This window comes from Mytilus californianus, unplaced genomic scaffold, assembly GCF_021869535.1.
Source record: "Mytilus californianus isolate M0D057914Y unplaced genomic scaffold, xbMytCali1.0.p SCAF_9, whole genome shotgun sequence".
NCBI lineage: Eukaryota > Metazoa > Mollusca > Bivalvia > Mytilida > Mytilidae > Mytilus > Mytilus californianus.
The window spans coordinates 89,058,225-89,077,490 of record NW_026262745.1 but is presented as its reverse complement, the minus strand read 5'-3'; the positions used below and the strand labels follow the sequence as shown (position 1 = coordinate 89,077,490).

General features: G+C 31.4%; 1 protein-coding gene and 1 long non-coding RNA gene across 3 annotated transcripts in view; both read left to right on the top strand.

Annotated features, from left to right (window-relative positions):
• LOC127716004 (transcription intermediary factor 1-alpha-like) overlaps positions 1–19,266 on the top strand; it is a 431,824-nt gene that overhangs the window by 153,564 nt on the left and 258,994 nt on the right. The gene's annotated exons all lie outside the window — the stretch shown is intronic.
• Positions 16–5,854, top strand: LOC127716041 (uncharacterized). Its single transcript, XR_007988721.1, has 4 exons — positions 16–59; positions 1,179–1,282; positions 3,707–3,963; positions 5,768–5,854. It is a non-coding gene; the product is annotated as an uncharacterized LOC127716041 (long non-coding RNA).

The following is a 19,266-nucleotide window of genomic DNA, read 5'->3' as shown; positions in this document are numbered from 1 at the left end:
CCTGTGGAACCCAAACAGTGAGGCGGAAGCCAATTCCGTACAGACTAAACTTATGCTTGGTAAGTTAAGAGTGAAATATCAATGATAATTCTTTATCGATGAAAATATACAGTTGATTGCAGACCAAGCATTACATATAGAAGCACGAAAAAAATCACGCGGCATTTACTCGCGTGCACTTCATGTAAACACCGCGTTAACTCTGCGTTTACTCCAAAATTGTAGTAAACATCAAACGTAAATGGGCGTTTCTTTCCACGTTTACCTCAGCGTTAAGGCGAAAGGAGTGCCTTCTAATTTTGTTAATAGTAAACGGGCTTTTTTCCGAGATAACATGAAACAGGTGCGTCTTCTATATTTTTATAAAGTTAAAAGATATAAGAATATGTGGTTTGTGTGCCATCATTTTCAACTGCATGGTGGCTTACAATAAATACTGGCCCAATGTTAGGACAATGACAGGATCAAAATGAAAATGCCAATAACTTTTTCTTATCACAGGATTTATCTCAGATTTGATGTGTTTAAGCTTTTGATTTTACCATTTTAATAGAGAGTTTCCTCTTTGAATTTTCCTCGGAGACCAGTGTTTTTGTGATTTTACTTTTGACATTGAAAAAAAGGAATTATGTAGATGATTCTTTTGATAAAAAGTACTTCCTTAAATGTCTGCATGAATGAACAGGTTTATCAAAATCGTCATTTTACATGGTATATATAACATGTATAATGTTGATCAACTATATCATTTATAAATTCAGTGGACAATGAATTACGGCAAATATTTTGAAATTAGTGGATTGTCTGAAAACAATGTTTCAAAGATCATATTATGTCGTCTGTTGTATTTCAAGTCTTGTAACATAGCCTACTAGTTAAATTTACAATAATGAGTATTGTTGCAATTGTTAACATATAAAACTTTATTTTTTCTTGAAATTTTTTAGTTTTTAGTTTTATTTCTAAAAATATTTTTTTAAAGATACTAATCATTTACATTATATAAATAAGCAAGAAAAGGGTATATTTTATTCCACAAATAGTTAACTAGAATAGAAATGGTGTTGTCGGTATTTGTTCGATTCAAAATCCTTTTTTCTACAGAAGTTTTAATTTACATTGATATAAACTACCTTCTAAAGTTACTAACCTTAACATGCTTAATATCATTCTTTTAGAAAACGAGAAATGCTGTGGGTTGGTGGCAAAAAAGACATTAATGGAAAGTTTGTATTTAAAATTGGCAATACTGGATTTGTATTGGATCAGGTACCATTTGGAGGTAACTTAAAATTTAAGATAATTACAATGAATATATATTTATATTACTATGAGCTCTTCTAAATCAACTTGCTGCTATTTTTGTCTTTTATGGTATTCATAACAATTTATATTGGGAACACCATACCACACAGGTGTGGGAAATGTACTGATATGTGTTGGTAATAACATTCAGAAATTATTGCGAGGTTTTTCTTTAATGTGAATTTTGCGACTGGGTAACCATCGCAATAATTAGAACTCGCCGATTTGACACACACAATAGTATGCAGTGTTTCTTTTAATAGTAATAATTCAAATCTTAGTCTTTGCTGTAATTTCTCTATATACTGTAATAGGGTTAAAGCGATTATACTATAGCTACTCCTCTTTACAGCTTCTGAAGAAAAATGAAATACTGATGAAATTTGTACTTAAACGTGTTTTATAACTTTCCACATGTGGAGCAGGATCTTCTTACACTGCCGGTGCACCTGATGTCAACCCTTTTTTTGTGGGGTTTGTGTTGCTAATTCTTTAGTTGTTAATGTTGTGTTTTGCAAAAAAATGTTTGTCTGTTTTCCTTTTTCGCCATGGCGTTGTAAGTTATTTTCTACTTACGAATTTGATTGTCAATCTGTATCTTTGTAACATGGAAGTAATTAGGACCCCCTCTAAATCAACTTATGGGAACAAAAGCCGCACCGTTATTCATACATAGATCATAACAATACAGAATATTTGCAATACCAATACAAATATCCGATAGCAGGATTTTGAAATACGTGACAACTTTTTCATAAAAGTAGAAAATTTATAACGAGGCCTTTGGATTATACTATCAATATAGGCAATATTTTTTCTATAGCATCCTATTTCACTACATAAGGGTCTTCAACGGTCTGTCGACAATGTCTTCTAATCATACAACTCTTATACTTTTCTCTCATATGAAAAAGGGAGAAGATTCAAAGAGGGCTTTCAAACAGACAACAAACATACAAAGACAAACACCATAAACTTGTTAAGGACAAACATCACTAACATAATTAGCAGTTAAAATCATATAAAAACTATTCATTAATAACTTAATCCCTGATATGAATCGGGTAGATCTGAGGAACGCTGATGGGCAACAAGTTACTGCTTTACATGTGGTACCTACAGGGTCGCAAAAGAAATTAAACATCTGGTCATAATCTGTTTCTGTTATGTCACTTTTTTTAAGACGATGCATTTATTTCTAGTAATGAATCATAGTCATATATACACTCATGATAGATACCAGGATTAAATTTTATATTTACGCCAGACGCGCGTTTCGTTTGTAACGTTCATTTTGATTGGATAACGTCACTAATTTTCATGGTTGATGCTATGAAAACATACGCGCAAGCGCAGACGAGGTATGACAGAAATTTAAATGCATGATTTGACGTGGTTTTCTGTCAGATATATTAGAATGGAGATAACAATATTGTATTTTAAGCTCAGACGGCATCAATTGGTGATTTGATGGTAGCAAATACCCGTTAACTGGCTACCGCGTCACCAGTTAACTTGATTTGCGATCGATCATCAAATCATCAATTGATGCCGTCGAAGCTTAAAATACAATACAGTTATCTCCTAAATGATAAACTTCGACTTACTGTATATGACGTACAGGGCCAAAAGTTCAAACAAATATGATGATCATTTCGAAACTAGGGTACTTCATACATCTCTTAGTTCCATATATTGTATTTGAAGTCTATAGATATAGAAAGATGTGGTATGAATGCCAATGAGACAACTCTCCATCCAAGTAACAATTTATAAAAGTATACCATTATAAGTCAAGGTACGGCCTTTAACACGGAGTCTTGGCTCACACCGAACAGCAAGCTATAAAGGGCCCCAAAAATTACTTATGTAAAACCATGCAAACGGGAAAAATAACGGTCTAATCTATATAAAAACAAGAAACACTTATGAAACACATAAACAGACGACAACCACTGAAACTCAGATTCCTGACTTAGGACTTATACCTTTATCAAATACCCCCGTCAGAAGTTGTGGTTTTCACAAAATTTAGGCAAACGAGGTATGAATCTTTGGTGTTGATAGATGTTAAATAATTATAAATTAAATATATGGTCATGAAAATGAGCTATCAGCTAGCAGAAGCACGATATTTAAATTTTCAATCGTTCATGCCTTAGGTGAAAAAAATCGTAATGTCTTGCTAAAACGATATGTTTAATTTTTGTTATGTAGATGATATTACTGTACTGTTAAGTTCAGTCTTATGACACATAAACAAGAAAACACGTTTTTCAGTTTCGTTTTTGTGTCTGTTTGTTTGTTTTAATTTTCTGATTATCCATATTTTATTTTATTTTATTCACAGTTGACATGTTTTTCATGTTACAACAGTTGCAACGAATACTTTTTTTTGCAGTAAATGCGGCAACAAATGCAGGACTACAGACTTTTATTAATACTGATGGTGAATGTTTAGTCCTTTTCATGTTACAACAGTTGCAACTAATACACTTTTTTGCAGTAAATGCGGCAACAAATGCAGGACTACAGACTTTTATTAATACTGATAGTGAATGTTTAGGAATGAGTCCTATCTTTGTTGGGTCTCTGGTTTGGTACTGGAGACCAAGAACTTGTTCTGTTACTGCGTCATTCGTTTGCGAATATCCAAGAGTGAGTTTGACTCATATTTTTATTATAGGACTTAAACATTCTCTTTTCTCGTTGGCAAAAACATGTCTTCTTTAATAAAAGATTATACTCACCGCGGAAAACATCATGATAGGTTATTATCAGATTTAGAACATCTAACGTGTAACAAAAATAAAATTCCCTAGGTAAGGTCAATAATGTAGGCTCATGACGTCATGCACAATTTTGATTTTTGTCTCATTTTTGTCGATGTCAATTTTAAGACATTCTCTTATATATTTTTAACTTTTGAAACGCAGATAATATATAAAATAGAAAAAGTGTAGTTACATATCTTGAGCAAATACTAGAAATTGGAGCGTATTATCCTCGGTGAATGCCATATATCTGGAGTTTATAAAAATCGCTGTATCGATCCAATCAAAAGTATCTTATCAAAATGAATATTTTTTTCATATCATAAAGTTATATATTCTTGTTTTTAATGTTCTGAGAAAATATTATCCAAGGTTCAGAAAGTCGTACAACATTTTGGGGTTCTATTACAGAGTTTTCTTATTGATATGACTCGTGTGACGATTTATACATGTACAAATACGTCATTATCAAATACTGAGGAATACGCTTCAGTGGATGCATATTTGAATTTCAAAATACTGTGGATTCACTTACTTTTTGTGGGTTCCAATTTTCTTGGATAAAGGAACACTTTTCGTGGATATCTGAATTCGTGGTTTTAGCCAAGTCCGCAAAAAAACCAAGAGAACATGTGCTTTTCATTGAACCTTTAACTACGTGGTTCATCTGTACCAACGAAAGTTACGAAAATAGGTATGCATGGGTACATTGTTTTTTTGTAGAATTGATGACAACTTGGAATTATCGTGCATATTTGATTTCGTAGTTTTGACATATTCTGTTTGCGTTTTTATGGATATTTTCGTAATCCGTTTAACATTTAAATTCATGATTTCCCTGTGCCAGTAAAATCTACGAAAATTGGTATCCAATGCATAATAATGAATCCACAATCCGTAAGATTAAATAAAATGCATATTCTAATTAATAACTAGATGAAATTACACGAATACGTACATGTATATTAGAAAAATACTTTGAAAGTTGCCAAACATTTAACATTATCGACGATACTATTAATTTCAAAAGTAGTTTATCCTTATAACATATGTAAACAATAATTGATTTAATAGATAATTGGAATCATCCATTTTCCTTGTATATCACCTTCTCATGTATTTGAATATGTCTCATTGATATAGTCTTTTCGTTCATTTTATGTAGAAATTATGTGTTTTTTTCGAACATTTTTTTTATTCAAATAATTGTAATTCTTTCCTGATTATCAAAATATGTGGTGGCTCTTTAAAATGTCATTGGATGACAATACTCTTTTAAACTATGTAGATACTTGACTGTAACTAAGGACAAACCGAAATGATAACATCTTCTATTTATCAAATTTAAACATTTTGACAAATGGAAAGTCCTTAATTAAAAGTCTAAATCAAAAGATAAAACATATCAAACGAATGAAGACAAATGTTATATTCCTGATTTAGAACAAGCATGTAGAAAATGGTTGATTAAACCTAGTTTTATTGCTAGCTAAACGTTTCACTTGTATGAAAGTCGTATTTCAGCGTCTGGTGCATAAATTCGGTGCAGAGACTTATACCGCGACATTTTAAAATTGTAAAAAAACCTTTTGTGGAATATTCGGTGAAGAATTTTTTTTGTTTTATTTAATTTTATCAATTGTTTGTAGAATATATGGACTAACAATTAATATGTTGTGTATTTTCAGAAGATTTGTCCTTAGATATAATGTACCCTGCCACCGAAGCGCTTCACAAAAAGACGATTGTTTGGTTCATTAAAATCTTTAAACTGACTCATCTATTTCAGTCTGTTTCTGTAATTAATAACTGATATTCTATAAGTCTCCCTCAAACTAACGTTACGTCTGTAAAGCTTTCAACGAAATATACATCAGATCCGATGCATATAAACTGAATATAAACATATTAAAATGTATATATTATACATTGTTTTTAATTTACATTTTATCTTCATATGTGCATCTGTGTAGATGTAAAATAACTTAAGATACATACTAGCTGTGTATATAAATCTTTACAGATATACAGTCTGATGTATAGTTTATATGCATTTCGATCAAAGAACATTTTTGTACTGTTTTTCAGATAGTATAAATAAGAAGATGTGGTATGAGTGTCAATGAGACAACTCTCAATCCAATACAAAATTTGTAAAAGTTAACCGTTATAGGTCAAAGTTAAGTTTATATGCAATGTAATACATCTCAATAAAGATTGCTTGTACTTGAGCAGTTTTGAAATGGATATTTTATTGGTGTCTCTTGGTTTCTATCCTCTCGAATGTTTTTTTCTCATTTGAGTCTAGTTACGTTTTTAATAATATTAGAAGGTCTTTCTATTTGTCCATGATATAGAACAGGATGTTTTTTGGCTTTTGAATCTGTGTAATCTTAACCGAATGCTTTTATTTTTATTGTAACCTCTCAGAATACCGTTTTTGTGTGATTGATCTTCTTAAACATAACTGATTTATTTTTTCAAATTGCTCTTACATCCTCAGGATTTCGAAAAAAAAATGTAACCAAAGTAATCAGTAGATACCATATGAGAGTTCTTTTCTCTTATGTTTTTGATACGAGCAGTAAATGATTATAACTCGTAAACCTTAACTGAAGCATAACTTGATCTTTTCAATTTGAGGTTAATGATACAGAAAATAGATAATGAGGTCAAGGTGTTTCTAATTATGACTTTAACTGCATATGCTTCATTTTTTAAACAGACTACAAGTATATATGAATATACATGTATATATTGATATTAAATGACTGAATAATAGCCAATGATAAATCTTACGGGGCGATGGATTATTTAATAATGATACATTACACTACAAAATATAATATGTGACAAGATTAAAAGGGCACAACATCACCACAAAATAATGATATTATGAACAAATGTAAAATATTTCGGAAAACAGATATCCTTCATCAGTATGATTATGAAGTAAAATGAATCATATCAATCTTGAAATTTTTACAATAAAACAGCTAAAACCGATCATCATAGTTTAGACGCTTGTACAATTCTAAAATTTAAAGCATGACGAAGGTTATATAGTTTTTTACAACAGAGACTGCAAAGATATGCTTTAAATAAAAACAGTAATGTGCGATATGAACTGATACAACTCTAAAATTTCAGAGATGACGACAATTAAGGCGTTACAACAACGATTGCTTGGAAATACATTCCCAATAAACAGCACTGATTAAAGCTGGTATAATATTTCAAATTTGTAATTTAATTTTGACTAAGGTTAAATAATTCAATTACTTTTCGTTTGTTCCTTAACATGTTAAGGCCTGTTCCCAAGTTTTAAACAAGGGATGTGGGCTCTTAATTTCTTTTTCTTTTGTTCATAGGAGACTCAGTCCCCTGTGTTGAAACACAGAGCCATTATATCAAATCTTTTTTTGTCTGAATCTAGAGGCATATTACCATTCTTTTTAATTTTCAGCAAAAGGTCTAGGCCCTCAATTCCTTTCTGCTGGTTACTTGAGGATCGGTTTCACGTGTTAAAACAGTCAGAAGTAAAATCACAAAAACTTGACTTCGAGGAAAATTCAAAACGGAAAGTACATAATCAAATGGCAAAATTAAAAGCTCAAACACATCAAAGGAATGGATGTTTCTAACTTGGTACAGGCATTTTCTTATGTTTGTAGGAATTTGGCATGTTCTTATGTCGATAATGGTGAATTGAACCTTGGTTTAAAGCGCTTAACCTTTTACTTATATGACAGTCGCATCACATTCCATCATATGGACAACGATATGTGAACAAAACAAACAAAATCGATACACTACACTTCAAAACATAATATATGACAAGATTAAAAGGGTACAACATCACCACAAAATAATAATAATATGAACAAATGTTAAATATTTCGGAAAACAGATATCCTTCATCTGTATGATTATGATGTAAAATGAGTTGTGTGTCGGATTACACAGGTTGCACTGTACATGTATGTTTGAAAGGTTTTGTTCTTGTTTTTATGGTTCGTTTGTTAACTTTTTCGTGAAAACGGTTTTGATACAATAACCAAAAGGTAACGAATGAAATGATTGAATGGTGTATATTTGTGGTTTTGTCAACTTCGTTTAATCTTAAATATTGTGTTGTATCTTGACTGATGGTTAATTTATATATCATTTGTCTGTATTTCAATTACGTTAAGGGATATATCAACTACATGTTTGTTATGGATTGATTTTATGATATACATTGTACATGTATGTTTGAAAGGTTTTATTCTTGTTTTTATGGTTCGTTTGTTAGATTTTTTGTGAACACGGTTTTGATACAATAACCAAAAGGTGAAATGAATTTGATACTTTGAATGACTGTAACATGTGTAAGGTGTATATCTGTCTGACTGGTTACGTTTTACAGTGACCCCATCTTCATGGAGTGTTTTGCATTGTTAATTTTGATGGTGAGGTGCGTTTCCTATATACCTTTAGCATATTCTTACAATGTTGTGGTGTGTATAAGGGTTCTCAGGAATACATGCATGTCTGGCTAAAAGTAAAATCACAAAAATTTGAAATCAGAGGAAAATTTAACAAGGAAAGTCTCTAATCAAATGGCAAAATCGAAAGCTGAAACACAATAAACGAATGGATAACAACTGTCCTATTCCTGACTTGGTACAGACATTATCTTATGTAGAAAATGGTGGATTAAACCTGGTTTTATAGCTAGCTAAACCTCTCACTTGTATTACAGTTGCATCAAATTCCATTACTGTAGATTCATTTATTTTCGTGGGCACCAATTTTCGTGGATTGAGAAAACTACTGTAAATTCAAAAATTATTGCGGGCATTTATTATTGCGATTTTGTCATTTTAGACTTTAATGCGATTTTAATTTTTACGATTTTGAGAAAAATCCTGTTTCATATAAAATATTTTAAAATGCGAGTTTAAATTATTGCGTTAACAACTTTGTCGCATTTGTCGCAAAAATAAAAACCTCGCAATAATTTCTGAAATTACAGTATCATGTTCGTTGACATTAATGTTCGTGGTTTTGACGAAGACTACATAAGAGCCTATACAAAATTTGTCATTCGTTGAACTTTTAATTTCGTGTTTCACCTAAACCCACGAAATCCACGAAAATTGGTATCCAACGAATAATAATGAATTCACAGTATATTGAAAACGATGTGTGAACAAAACAAACAGACTTTAATAGGAAAACACATCAAAAATAGGGGTACAGCAGTCAACATTGTGTTATAATCTTAATCACTACAAAAACAAACAAATATGTAAAGAAGAATTGTTAATTTATAAATCATTTTGTCTTTATCTCCGATACGTTAAGGGATATGACAACTACATGTATTTTATGGAATGATTTTATGATATGCATGTATGTTTGAAAGGTTTTATTCTTGTTTTTAAAGTTCATTTGTTAATTTTTTGTGAAAACGGTTTTGATACAATAATCAAAAGGTAATTATATTTGATACTTTGAATGACTGTAAGGTGTATATCTGTCTGACATGCTACGTGTTACAGTGACTCCATCTGTACGGAGTGTTTTGCATTGTTAATTTTGATAATGAGGTGCGTTTCCAATATACTTTAAGCATATTCTTACAACTTTGTGGTGTGCATAAGGGTTCTCAGATAAACATGCATGTCTGGCAAGGTTCATCTGTCCTTGATCTTTTTTTGTAGTTCATGAATACAGTCTTTTTTGAGACAAAACCGTTAAACCTTTTACTGAAAAAGGTGTGCCTGGTTAGAAAAATCAATACCTGACTACCTGAGGTTATTGAACATACTGTATTATTCAAGTCGCACGGATTTCTTAAAAAATTTGAAACCCATAAATGATTTTTTTAAGGATTTTTGTTCATGAAACAATTCCTTTAATTCATACCCAATTTTAAATCATCAAACAAATGTTGCACCTTCATATTGTCAAGACTAAGCAATGACAATCTGAATCAGGCTATACGAATAGTGCATGCAGGAATGTGTGAATGTGCTGTTTTCAGACGATTTTACATCAGAAACTCGTCCTTACAACAACGGTACAGACAGACATAGAATTTTTGAAGACCTTTTATGAACAGATCAATATCTTGTGAAAACGCAACGTCAATACAAAAAAAAAATGTGCCACGTCATTTTAACGACCGCAACATCAACTGCTCATCAAGTCAAGAATGCAATGGCAGACAGTTTAATGTCAAAAATGATTCCCGTATACTAAAAGGCAAAAGAATCGACTTCACTAAAACATTTCAAGCAATAAAATTTCAACAACTTAACGGCTAAAACACACTGTAATGCATGGGACAGAGGCAAACTCATAATGTACAAAAAAAAAACGGAAAACATACCCAAAAGAATTAGTTGACGTTTCTGACAATCTTTTTGGCGCTGGTTGCAGGCAGTCATTGCATTCGACGGTGACACACCCATTGATAAGGGGAAACCCAATGCATACCACATGATTTGAACTTAAAAAATGACGTTATCAGTTCAGTTTTTAAACTCCAAACTTTTTCCAGGCAATTACGACATAATTAAAGTTTATTTATTTACATTTAGTTTACAAACATTACCTTTTTGAAAATGGGAATAAAATAGAATTATCTAGTGTTGCGTTTATAAAGTCCATCAGTATATATTTATTCGTCCAGTGTTTGTTCACTTGTGTTAATATGTCTTTTGATTGAGTAAAGCCATTTCAACGGTTATTCTATAGTGTTTTTATATGTTGTGATATTACACTATTGTTTCGGTACGGGTGAAGGATGGTACTTATTAAAACTCACTGCATGTGTTTGCACCTGTCATATGTCAGAAACCTGATGTTAAGAAGTTGTCGTTTATTGATGTGGTTCATAATTAAATCTCGTTTCTCGTTTATTATATAGATTAAACCGTTTGTTGTCCCATTAGAATGGTGTAATAATAGTCATTTGCGGGTCCCTTTATAGATTGCTGTTCGGTGTGAGCCAATGCTCCGTGTTGAAGACCGTACTTTGACCTATAATGGTTTACTTTTAAAAGTTGTGACTTGGATTGAGAGCTGTCTCATTCGGACTCATACCACATCTTCTTATATCTATATGATACTATTCGAGTTTTAACAAAAATTGCATCATTCTTTTTAAAAGTAAACATGACGCTCAATTACTGAAAAAAAAAACAATTTAAGGAATGTCTGATATTTGTTGTCTTTGTTTCACACTATATCCCACTTATATGTGTTTGAGGTTATTCTGAATAGACAGAAAAAATGTCACATTCATTCGCTATGATTTAATTCATTCAATATTCCTTTTTTTAAGGGGCAGCTGAGGCCAACCTCCGGGTGCGGGATTTTCTCGCTGCGTTGAAGACTGTGGTGTCATTATGCAGTTATCTGCTCTTTTATCGGGTTGTAATCAAATTTAAATCATTTAAAGTAGAGCCATATTGGGAAATCTGTAACACGCACATGGTTTAAGTCATTAAAACATGTAAAAGAAAAAAAAATATTGAATTATATAATGATACAGATGATAAATGTAACGAATATAACTTCAATACCCAGTGGATTATACTTCATTTGAAATTTGGAAGATAGTTTTTCTCATTGGCAATCATACAACATCTCCTTATTTAAAGACATAATTTTCGTTGACATTATATTTAGGAATATTCAATCGACTCCTGCTTTTAGAGTATTTTAAAACCTCTCAATTGATTTCTTATTCCAGTGCTTGTTTTTCCTATAATATTCTATCTACTTATATTTAGAAGAAATCTGTTGCACAATTGTTTTCTCTGAAAATTATACAACTGATTTGTTTGATTGAATGATTTACGGATGCAATCGTAGTTGGATAGACCCTTTGGAGTATCAGTGAAATATTACAGAAATAAACTAAAACAATTACTATGAAATAAGAAGATGTGGTATACTTACCAAACTAGAGGCTCCAAGGAGCCTCTGTCGCTCACATGATATTTGTATTTAAAATTGATGCATGAAATAATGCAACCGTTATACTTTTGGTCTAGTTTCAGAGATATAAGTCAAAAACTTCATTTTTCCCCTTTGTTCTATTTGTAACCATGTCTGCAATGTTGGTTGGCAGGCAAGGTCATAGGACACATTTAAAAAAAATACCCTAGTGCTTATTTGTGACCAAGTATAAATTTGTCTTAGCTGTTTCAGGAGAAGACTATTGTAAAAAATTACAAACATTTACGAAAAATTGTTAAATTGACCATTTTGGTCATGTTGACTCATTTGTAGATCTTAATTTGCTGAACATTATTGCTGTTTACAAATTAGCTCTATCTATAATGATATTGAAAATAATAACCAATAACAACAACATTTCCTTAAAATTATTAATTTAGGGGCAGCAATCAAACAACAGTTTGTCTGATTCGTTTAAAAATTTCAGGACAAATATATCTTAACCTGATAAACATTTTCATCTCAAATTTGCTCTAAATGCTGTAGTTTCAGAGATATAAGCCCCTATGTTCTATTTTCAGCTATGTCAGCCATGTGTGTTGGCAGGTGGGTTCATCGGACACATCTTTTAAACTAGATACCCAATGATGATTGTGGCCAAGTTTGGTTAAATTTGGCCCAATAGTTTCAGAGGAGAAGATTTTTGTAAAAGTTAACGACGACGGAAGACGGACGACGGACGACGGACGACGACGACGGACGACGGATGCCAAGTGATGAGAAAAGCTCACTTGGCCCTGTGGGCCATGTCATCTAAATAACAACCTTCTACCAGAGACAAAAGGACACAGAAATTGACACTTATAAGTCACCAAATGGCCTTCAGCAACGAACAAAGGCAATATCGCATAGTCAGCTATAACAAGCCCTAAAATGACAAACGGAAAACAAATCAAACGATAAAACTAAAAGGCGTAATTTATGTAGATAAGTCAGTTTTAAGATTTTAATGCATTGACCAGTCTTCTTTCAATGAAGCGCTTTGTTGGTGGCGTTCATAATATCTATGGACAAACCTTCTGAAATACATAACATAGTAAACGTAAGTCCATATATTCTACAAACAATACATACATTTAAATAAAATTCGAATATTGTCTGACAAATTCATTTATTATCATTACTTTTGAGTGATGGTACAAATGTAAATCCTTCATCATCAAATATATATTAATCCTGAAAATGAATTATTCAAGTCGTCAATTCAGAGATCAATGTATTATGTGTATTATGCTTGAAACTTGGCCGATGTAAAACGTGTGTTTTCCCGTTGAATATTTAGTTTACAAAGCAAATTGTCGTAGAGCATGAACAACCAGGTATTTGTGAAAATAAAACCAAGAAGTCAAATACAGCACGGTTTGTTTAATATTGATGCAAACACAAATACAAATTCGTAAATTAAAATTAATGTTTTGATGTAAAATTTTAAAGAACGAAAATTTCACAAAATAATATTTCGCAATTAAACGTGACGTCATTAGTATGCTTTCGGTGTCCAATGTAACCCCAATGCGTATGCAGGCTTCCCGTGTTCGTCCGAATGTATTAACATTTGATAAGAAAACAAACAGATTATCTTACAGAAATATAGTACAGATCAAATACATTAAACAGGTTTCATGCAAGGATAACTGATCAATTCATTTATTGATTAGTTAAATCATTTTTTTTAAATTGCTTTTTTATTCAATATAAAAAAGAATATGCGGTATGATTACCAATGACACAACTCTTCACAAGAGACATAATGACACAGATATTAATGACTACAGGTTACCGTACGGCCGTAAAAAATGAGTGAAGCTCAAATCGCATTGTCAGCTATAACAGACTCCTAAATGAGAAATGTAAAACAATTCTAACGAGAAAACTAACGGCTTATTTTATTTACAAAATAATGAACAAAACAAATATGTGACATAGCAACAAAAGACAACCACAAAATTACATGCAGTTTACTTGGGACAGGCAGATGCAGCATGCGGCGGGGTTTGCACCCAAACCTCCCCTAATCCTGAGAAGTGGTGCAACAGAGCAAGACAAGAACTGTTTAAAACAAAAAACAAACAACGCATGAGATCAACTGCAACAAACAAACAAACCACCCCCCACCCCAAATACGGGCTACTGACTTGGGACAGGCACATATAGAATATAGTAAGGTTAAACATGTCAGCTTATCTGATAAAAAAAAGTAAAACTTTCGAAATTTAGACTGTGTGGCATAATTCGAATACGTGTTATTTAATCTATTTGAATTTTATGTTAACTTTTATAACATTAATCTGTATTTGAACTTTTCTCTGATTTCTATATACATGTACATTGATTAAAGTGGTTCCGTTTGCAACATCCCATTTTATTAACAAATATGAAGAGTTCTGCATTTAAACATATATGTTTATTGTCAACGAATTAGAAATAATGAAATCTTAAACGCTGATAACTTATATTTTGCTGCTTTTAAAAGTATTATGCAGAGACAAATGTAATTCATAGAAAACAAAAACATTATACACAACATTATTCGTACTAATACCTTATGTGTCGAAACTATTCATAGTTTTTTTTATTATGAATCTGGCATCTTGTACTTTTAGTCTTATCGTTTTTCGCTGAGCACGTCTTCTATATTTTTAATCGCTTTATTGATAAAAATCAAAGACCCATTGAAATTCATTCTTTTGTATTTAATGATGACTTATATACACCTGTATACATAGTCTTGTCGATAAGGAAACTACTTATTATAATACCAAAATACACGAATATGTTAATTTATTATATGCCACCATTTTGCAATCAAACGTATTAGAACAAATTGATATAGACAAAATAGAAGTAAAAACGACAATGTGCATGACGTCAGAAGCCTATGTTATTGATGTTACCTGGAACAAACTATTTATAGGTACAATCAGTTGTTTCAAAAGAAGGGCAAAATATACCTTAGGGCATTCGAACTCATAGATAAAAAAAAGACAAACAGACAAGTAATAGTGCACAAGACACAACATAGAAAACTAAAGACTAAGCAACACGAACCCCAACAAATATCATATGAACCTCTCAAGATATTTTTTTCGCGGTTAATATAATGTTAACATTATGTTTAATCAAAGAGGAATACCTAAATGTTAAACCAAGGATAAAAAAGCCTTGAAATCTAAATATTCATTGTCAAACTTACTCTTTCAAATTCGCAAACGTATGTCGCGTCAGTAGTACAGGTTATTGGTCCCCAAAACCAATCCACACTCATCACAGAGAAAATAGCAACTATTACCAAACATTTACTGTTGGTGACCTTCTGCTGTTGTCTGTTCTATGGTTGGGTTGTTGTCTCTTTGACACATTCCCCATTTCCATTCTCAATTTTACTATCAGGATTTCCAGATGATTCGTCAAAAAATCCTGCAAAATAAGATAAAATTGAGAATGGAAATGGGGAATGTGTCGAAGAGACAACAACCCGACCATAGAGCAGACAACAGCCAAAGGTTACCAATGGGTCTTAAATGCAGCGAGAAACTCCCGCACCCGGAGGAGTACTTCAGCTGTCCCCTAAACAAATATGTTACTAGTTCAGTGATAATGAACGTCATACTAAACTCCGAAGAGTATATATTGCATCTGTTCAAACATGCATGTAACAAACAACGTTATGTATATCAACTGATAAAATGAAGTCAAATATGCATATCTAGAACATGCAGAAAACATCATGTCAACATAATGAACTTAAGGACGTTTTTTATTTGTCGCAACACTCAACTAGAAAGGACCGTCATATGATAGATACAAATACAATAAAAAAATATCCTTATATTGTTATATCTTATATGCTTTGACAATACAGTTTGATTTGTTCTCCCTGAACGCATGAACGATAAAACAAAAGTAAAAATCGTACTTCAGCTTAAATCTGGATCATTTCCATGACCATATATCTTTTATACAATTATGCAAATTTATCATCACCAAAATTTCATACTTTGGTTGCTTTAAATCTGTTATTTCCGTTACTTTTGACGGAGGTATTTGATAAACGAATAGCCTTCGAATACAATGTATGGAAATATGATGACCCCTGCTATAGAAATGCTCATTATAATTGTTCTAAATTTTGATCTTGTATATCACAACTTGAACATTTTGGTTTATTAGAATTCATGAGTTAAAGCATTGTATATAAGCGACAGAAAAAAAAAGGTAAGCAAGTCTACATTGGATTTATAAATGGTATAATGCTTATGTTTGATACCATATATGGTTTATAAAATGTGAATTCGTTAAATACTCTTTTAGATTTTTTTGTCTTTTGTATGCAAAACGTTTGCTTTAGTTTATCATTGCTTATAAATTTAATACTCTATTTGAGAGATTAAATATCTTATTTTGTTATTCTATTTGAGAACAACTTATTTAAGCAGTCTCTATTTGAGAGATTACTTTATTTTTGCTATTCTATTTGAGAATAACTTAGATTAGCAGTCTGCAATTGAGAGATTACTAGATGTTGTTATTCTATTCGAGAATAATTATCATTATCGATCTCTTATTGAGAGATGATAATTATTGTTTTTTTAAAAAAGGCATAACAGTTTTTTTCTTCCTATTTTATAGCATTAAAATAGATCCTGCAATGTGTGATCATTGATAAGTATGTGTATTTTATCAGTCAAATATTTCTATCTAATTGCTACCACGTGATTACAAAATCTTATATGCTGATTGGTTAATCATATATACGTCACAGATATATGCAAGTGCATTTTTGAAATCAATCAGACCCTTCAGAAATAAAATTGTATACTAGTGAAACAAAGATAGATCACTCATTATCCAATAATGATAGTGAACTATTGGGGTCAAACCTTACATTAGAAGAATGTACAAATGCTATATTCGACATGAAACTGAACAAATTCCCTGGATTACATGGTCTAAGTGCAGAATTTTATTGACGTTTTGATCATACCTAAAAAAGTCTGCAGTGAAAGTATCTTACCTGTTGAATACATGTTATGAAAAAGAAAAAAATGTCAACTCTCCAAAAAACAGGTGTTATTTTCCTTCTTTATAAAGAAAATGATCCATTATCATTCGATAACTACCGATCAATCACTTTAATAAATGTATGAGCTTATGGCCTATGCACTAGTGAACGATTAAATGTGGTGTTGTTCAAAATTATCCATAGTGACCAGAATGTATATATAAAAAATCGGTACATAGGTTTTAACTTTCGCCAGATTCAAGATATAATAGACTTCTCAGAAAAATTTTATATAGATGGAGTTTATTGTTCATCGACTTTTCCGTAGCCTTCGATTCTTTAGAATGGCCCTTCATATACGAATTTTTCAGAACTTTCAAAATTGAAAAACTCTATGCCAAAACAATGGCGTAATACATCAAAATTTGACAAATCTTTGAAAACGTTTATAAAAACAAATTTGAACTCGTCCTTCACTGTTAACAAAAAAAGAGAATATGTCATCTAAAGAAATAAATAACCGTTTAAAAAACAGGAACGAAAAGAGACCTACATGTATAGGATTCTCCAAATGAAAAAAAAATCTTCAAACTAAAATCAATCACTCCAATAAGTAACATGCTACAAATAACTTTTTCTTATTTAATAAATAACAAATATTAAATGTTAAGATGGAAATTACTCCATTATACCCTTCAATGAAAACAAAAACTACAAGAATCGAACATACAAGATACAAGCATTTGTTTCCTGTGCAATTCGACTTAAGACTACGAACACTTTTTTTCTAAAATGTCAATACTTTCATGAATTTTGGAAGAAAGTATGTGTACTTGTAAGCAAAACCAATATAGGGTCACATATTTTTAATATAAACCCTTTAGTACTAGGCTATAAAATACATGATCCTATGTATCATGCTTCAAATTTCTTCTTAACTATCTTAATCTATTAAACAATAGAAGTACTCATATATCAAATTATAAACGAAAAGGTATAGATGTTTATGCAGTTTTCAGAAATAAATTTTTGAACACATACGAAATTAACAAATTTATTAATGCTAAAAACAGCATATTTCTAAATGATTTAAAAAGATACATATGATCATGAACAGCTAGATATAAACAGCTTTCCTGGATAGGAAAATCTGAAAATTTATCTGAACACATGGTAATAAGATAAAACAGCAAAACTCATATTTGCATATTTATTCAAATGAATGTTCAATTAGAACATGTAGAATGTCGAGACTTACCACTTACAATATATAACTCAAGTGCAAGCTGTTTGAGATTACAGTCAATAAAACGCATACATTCACCAGGACAACTGTCCAAATAGCTGTAACAGTTTTTTTTTAATAAAGAAATAAGGTCAATGATAAAAAAACTATTATCTTTGAACAAAACCGGACAAATTTGTACACTTTCCTTAATCATGTGACTATAGATTTCCCCCAAAAAACTGTATTAATAATGAGTTGTAAAACTAACTGACTCCTTATAAATATGAATTCACTGGATAAAATCCCTAGTAATGTAGTGACTTATTCACAGGGATACTCAGCCAACTGTTGTAGGTCGGGTAATTTGCCATTACAGCAAAGAAAAGTGCAAAAAGATATTTTTAGAGAAAAAAAAAATCAAAAGATTATAAGCCCTTTATTAACTTAAAAAACTCCAAAACTGCCTCAAACATACACATTGAATTCTGCATTGACACGAAAAGCTCTAAAATTATTGTTTGTGTAAACCATTACGTTTCAGCGTTACACCACCATTAAACTTCGGCGAAAAAACAACAAGATAGCGACATAATGCCACCATCGCACTCAGCGTGATAAAAAAGGACTGCACCGTCAAACCAACGTACCCCATTGTGACCATCGGGGTTCGGTGTACCATCGCGGTCCTACAAATATGTACTATTAACTTAATAATCTAAAATGCTATAGTTACCTCCGAAAGGTATACTCTGCTGATTCAATACAAATCCAACATTGTCTATTTTAAATACAAACTTTCTATTACTGTTTTTTTGTCCACCAACCCAGGATCCTTGCATATCAAATACCAAAACGGAAAATACATATTAATTGTCAGCAACTAAATCATAATACAACTGCGTTCAGATACTAAACTCATAGGAAAAATCAAATTACATAAT